Source organism: Pararge aegeria, chromosome 13 (genome assembly GCF_905163445.1).
Source record: "Pararge aegeria chromosome 13, ilParAegt1.1, whole genome shotgun sequence".
In the NCBI taxonomy this organism is placed as follows: Eukaryota; Metazoa; Arthropoda; class Insecta; order Lepidoptera; family Nymphalidae; genus Pararge; species Pararge aegeria.
In genome coordinates, this window is record NC_053192.1 from 14417977 (window position 1) to 14424793 (window position 6817).

Consider the following 6817-nt stretch of genomic DNA (forward strand, 5'->3'; position numbering starts at 1 on the left):
CAAATATTGTCTTGTTAAGTAAGGAGCCCGTCGAGGTTTCATGTCAATTATTGTCTTGTCGGGTCTTACGCCTTTTTACCGGTCCCCTTTCCATCGCCATGGAAGCCAACGTCTTCCGTTGTTATGGTGTTTCTGAATTCGAAAACGATTATCGAATGTAATATCGAATAAAGGATGATTTTTGCTAGACCGTGGCGGGAATGAGTACGTGCCTCGTACGAGATACGGCCGAGACACGGATCCAAAACTTCACGAATATTTGTGTCGTGCCCGAGTTCTTAAGACTTTTGCGTTTAATACGGTTTTTTCCAAATCCCGTGGAAACCGTCGGTTTTCCTCGGATAAAAGGTAGCCTATGTTACTCTCCGTCCTTTCAGCTAACTCTATAATAATCAAGTTTATTGGATGCATGATTAGGGCGTGAAGGAAGGACAAACACACGAACACATTTTCGCATTTATAATATTAGTGAGGCTGTGCCTCGTATGAAGCACGGCCGCCACAAAATTTTGCATAAACTCATGAATAGCCGATAAAATTTCACTGTTGGACCAAAGTTCTCTCCCAAGGGGACGGGGTGCCCATAATCACCACGCTGGGACGGGTTGGTGTTCGCAGTAGATAGTAGCATAGAAAACGTCGCTGCCCGTTCTCTGTTATATTCCCTCTGTCGCCTCGTACAACAAAGAGGATGGGTAGTGACAGTATTCTGATTTGGCTTCACCACATGGCGCGGCGGTACAACGTGACGCGTGACTAACGAATAGTGCACGTTTCATGCGCGTGCGCATGTGCCCGGAGGCAGTGTCTAATATCTGGAGTAGAATGTCTTGTTTTAAAGCTCAAATTCGTCTACACTTTATAATCTAGCGCTTTAGGCAGAACGATTGTAAAATTATACTTAATAAGAAATGCAGAATTTTCGGGTCTAAAACGAGTGATATAAGGTCCGATTTACTTTGACGTTGTACTCTTTCGATATTCGAATCGATATAATCAAGTCGACCCGAAAATGTGAAATGTTATAATTTATTTTACCAGGTTAAGTTTAAACTTAGATTGATTATTAATTAAAGCCATTAGTGGGAAAGTGGTCTAAACCTAATATAAATCATTCAACTTGCAAGAACTCAAATAACTACCAATTATTTATTTAACTGGAATAAAAGCTTGTAAATTACTTTGATGTGACGATAGTGTAGGTATATGGGTTTGTATATATTTTTTCTTGCACGAATCACGATAATAAGACACTAACCTTAGTATTGGATAGTAAGGTTAAGTTTCTGATGTCTTTCATTATGATTTTAGATACGAAAAAGTGTGAGGAATTATTGCAATTAGAAATATAGATAATTTAACTTTTATTTACTCTGGCAACGAATTGAGATTAAGATATTTAACACAAGGAAACTATCTTCGTTGTTCCAAACATCGTATGCATCAAGTATATGTACTACGTAGCTTGTTGATTTCTTCAGTCTTCACGGCAAGCGAATCCCAGTAACTCTTTTGATATCAGTCGAACTAGTAGGGTAGAAAAGCGTGAAAATATCTATAATTTGCGTGCCGTAGACAAAAATGTCATCCCCCTAATTTCGTAGTAATAAGTTTATTCACTCACACATAAATATTATTGACAATCGTCTGAACATGGTCTATATACGTCTGTCTGTGTACGCATACATATGATTATGGAGTGTGGAACCTCAAAAGTGCATAACTCTATTTAAAAGAAAACTGGGGTGTGCCACTTTTGTTCTGGCGACAGGATATGCTCGTAATTTATTCTATACCTAATTTAAATAATTCTTCATGAGGTTATTTTAAACGTTTCTTTTTAATTATTTTAATTAATTTAATTTGAAATAAGTACGTGTTTGCAAAAAATCTGATCACCTGGTAAATTTATTGTTCATAATTTCTAAAAATCGACATAACAGATTATAATGTAAAAGGTGCGAACTCTGTTGTTCACAAAAATTAAAATAAAGCTAGATAGGTCATACTTTATTCCCGGCAAGGCTAGAATTGCAGGAGACATTTTCTTCACGTGGAAACGACAATACTTTTATCATCTCTCATAGTTTTATTCAATCTCCGAGCATGTGCGCTCGGGGGAAAAGATAACCAAATAATATATGTACTTGTAATATCCGACGGGGATAAACTTTTCCTTCTCCGTATTGACGTGCTTTGGCAGATGGACAAGTATTTTTTTTCGTCACTTGATAATATTTTTGTCTACTGCCTACGCTGTGGAATGATTTAGTTTGTAGATTTATGAATTACAGATTTAGCATATTTTATATATTTAAATCTTTTAACTCATTTCATTATATATTTTTCTAAGCCGAAATAGAACTAAGTAGTTATTAGAAATATTATGAATACACGCCTCTATCATACAATTTTAATAATACTGTTTGTGTTTTTTCATAGTTGATATAATATAACAAAGAGTGCTTGCAAAAATGAATTATAACGCAACTTGAAAACAGACTCCCTTACTGATAGCGATAATATTGAAGAAATACACTAAATTTACTCTTTCTGTGTTAGGGTTTTCTCATTGACCAGAGCAAGAATCGATAAAAATAAACACATGCCAAGTATCGGACAGGTGATCAGATTTTTTCCTAACGAGTATCGTAAGTATCGCCACGTGATTTATACTCATAATTATTGTATTTACTCATTCTCTGTGAACATGTTAATACTTATTAGGTTGTGGAAAATAGCACTTAAATTATTTATTGCTTTTTTTATTTATTCATTTTTGTTATTAAAAATAGCATGTTGGTGTTAATTGTGTAACGTCACTGTATATGTCGTAAAATTGTAATTTCACTCTACCATAAGCCAATAGTAACTGTGTTACATAAAGTTTATTGGTCTTATAATGTATACAATGTTTTCGTTACTTTTTATTTGAAAATGATTAGGAAATAATAAAAGTCTATATATGCGTAAAGAAAATCACTGTTTTTTTTAAATAATAAATAATAATAATCGGAATAAAAAGTATCACATTATAAGACAAATAAAAGTAGATAAAAAAAACAACTTTTTTTTTTACTCATTGTTGAAAACTATGCTGTTTTTGCACTCATAAAGCTTCACTTCGAACAGTTAAAGATAAAAAGATTTATTTGTACTACTACAAATACATTTTTATTTCGGGTTAATTAAAAAAAATAATAACTTTCGTACATTTATAGTGCATTATTCGACTTTAATTTGATACTCAATTGTAGAAGTTGTGAAAAAATATGTCATCCGCCATTTTGAGGCGGCGGCCATCTTGTCCAATTTTCACCAAGAACACCGACTAATACACCTTTAAAATAAACTAAATTGGTTCACCTGTTCGGAAAATAAGATACCACAGACAGACATGTCAAACTTATAACACCTCGTCATTTTTACGTCGGGGGTCAAATGTAAATTTCGGCAATAGATTATCATAGACAAGATTTTATTGCAAAGCTATAATATTTTTTTTAAATTGTATCCTGTTCTTAGTTAAAACAAGTGCCTATATCCAATTATAGTAATCAAATAAAATAATACGTTTACTTCTTGCAAATGCTTTTCCTTGTGAACCTTTATACAATAGTAGGCGTAATGCGGTATTGTATTTGTACACCGTATTATTAAATTGAAATTATTTTAAGTACATTTTTTGAGACACTTGCGAAGTTCGTCTATATACTTATAATACGAAATGCTTGCTTCTAGTACCATTCGTTATATATGTTTAAAAAACTTTAAAAGAACTTTTAAATCTTTCTAACTTGAAGCCTTAACGGGGTCGGGGTCAGAAGGGGTTTTAAAGCCTTGAAAAAAAATCAACGATTAGTTATCCAGATACAGTAGGAAGAAGTTTCTTACCGTTGTGTGTTGTGTGTTGAACAATACCTGTAATAAAAGAAAAAAGAAAAAAAAACGTAGGTTCCTTTTGTTAGTTACTAATTATTTTTTAAATTAGTTACTTATTTACAGCTCAAAAAGCAAAATAAATACATGTATTTAAATAAAGCGCAAAGTAAATAATAGTATATGAAAAAGTTTTAAATACCTATTATATTGACTTCTAAAACATTGCATAATGCAATCTGCATTTTAAATCATTTGATTGTATTTTCATGTTAATGTAGTATTGTTAAACAAAAATTACGTAAACATCAAAAATAACGTCCGTATAAATTAGTTGACCGCAAGCAAGTGTATGGAAAAAACATTCTATTTGAATTTTCCTGTTAATTTATTTTATTTTAGAATGCACTATTGTGGGACACTTCTTACACATAATTTCAAGGGGATTAAAGTAAAAAACACGTACACTACGTACACTTTTTCATGGTAGTTATTATATTTTATTCTCGTACACAAAAATATTGTTTTCTAAAAAAAAATAATGAATTAATGTTATATTGTCTAAGCACATGGCTTGAGTATTTATAGATAAAGTAATTAATACTTCACACGCATGTGATAAAACACCTTTATTAAAACCACCTATTATGCAAAACTATTATCATTTATGTACATAGGTAAGGGTTTTGTGGCTGATAGCCCCATTTCATTCTAACCCCTTCAATTGAGTAATTATTCATTTAACGTAAAGCCTGATTTGGTCGGTGTATGTCCGACAACTATACTATCTGTGGAACGTGTTCCTCAGCCGTGCATGTAGGAAAGCGGATCTTTTCCACAAATGACAAAAGCCAAGCCAAGCGAGGTTTTTTTTATTATACCGACTTGTCCTTCTATGGGTTTCGTTGAAATAAATAATTATTTTTGTACCTGAATTGCATTCCAAAAATTTAGTGATTGCCTAATGAATTTAAGTATTTTATTGAATCTTATTGCTAAGCAAGGAAAAACAGTGTCCATGTATACAATATTCACTAACACAAGATTACTAAGTACGTCCTTGGAATACTCGAAATTAGTTGGACATATACCGACCAGTGCATTGTAGTGGGTCGGTTTTATGGGTTGATATTGATTTTAAAGATGGAGTATGAAACCACGTTGTGTGGTGGTTATTACTTCATGATCATGACCTTGTTAGTAGGTATGTGTGTTTCTGGCAAATATTTAAATTATTTTTGTATCTTGTTAAATATTAAGATCTCATGCTTACAATTCCAGCGAGTTAGGATGTTTTAAAATTTATTTTCTGGTGAATAAATACTAATAAAAAAATTCATGCCTTCCTTTTTGTTTTAATTATATATCCTTTCGAAGCGACGATAGCCCAGTGGGTAGGAATTCGACTTCACTTTCGGGGGCACGAGTTCGAGTCCCAGCATGCACCTCTAACTTTCCTAAGTTATTAAGTTTTAAGCAATTAAAATATCACTTGCTTCAACGGCGAAGGAAAACATCGTGAGGAAACCTGCATATCTGAAATTCCGCAATAATTTTCTCAAAAGGTGTGTAAAATCCACCAATCCGCACTGGGCCAGCATGGTCTACGGTCTTAACCCCTTCTCATTATGGGAAGAGACCCGTGCCCATATCGGGTTGATATGATGATGATATATCCTTTGATAACATCTTTGGCGATAATGGTGTTAGGTTAGGTAGTTAATAGTTGCGACAGCTCATTTTCTTCGATTGCGTTGTATAAGTATCTTTAGAAAGATACGGTTATAATATAAATTTATAGTTATAATAATTGACGGACCAAGGTGGCCCGACCGGTTGGAAGTGGAAATCCCATTCTTACTAATATTATAAATGCAAAAGTTTTTGCTTGTTTGTCCTTCTTACACGACCTTAAGAACCCTGACGGGCGATTAGCGCAGTGGGCGGCGACCCGACTTGTTCAGTCCAAGGCCGTGGGTTCGATTCCCAAAACTGGAAACTATTTGTGAACGTTGTTGAACGTTTTTCAGTGCCTGGGTATTTATATGTATATTATAAGTATCATAAAAATATTCATCAGGCATCTTAGTACCCATAACACAAGCTACGCTTACTTTGGGGCTAGATGTGTGTATTATTGTAGTATATTTGTTTATTTAGGCAACAAATCAACTTAATTCATGTCATAGTTACTTTAAAGGATGGAGAGTGACATAGGGCTACTCTTTAACCTAGTAAAACAAACGGTTCCCACGAGATATGTACGGCCGACTAGCGCAGTGGGCAGCGACCCTGCTTTCTAAGTCCAAGGCCGTGGGTTCGATTCTAACAACTGGAAAATGTTTGTGTGATGAACATGAGTGATTTTTAGTGTCTGGGTGTTTATCAGTATATTATAAATATTTACGTGTATTATATTCATAAAGATATACATCGGCTATCTTAGTAACCATAACACAAGCTATGCTTACTTTGGGGCTAGATGGCGATGTGTGTATTGTCGTAGTATATTTATTTATGTACAAACGGGAATAAACTAGAAAAGAGAACGTGGGCAACAGCGATGGTTATGTCAGGACAATCTGCGATACGATCATTCTCCAGTGATTAGTTATAACCGACTGTGATGAACTTGGTATTCGAGGTACGGAGTTAAGGATAAAGTATTTTCCACTTCAGCTTCGCGACTCGTTGGTAATGTCGGTAACTCTAGTTCCTTCTACGGATCTCCTCATTTCTGATTTGATCACGTAGAGATACTCCTAGCATTGCTCTGTACATCGCCCGCTGAGTGAATCTGAGTCTTCTTATGAGGCCAATAGTAAGGGACAACGTTTCGGATTTAGAATTTAATTTTTTTACAGATATATTTATTAAGATATATTAACAATTATATTCTTTAGATTTAAATACATAATATTTTTACAAAACGAACATA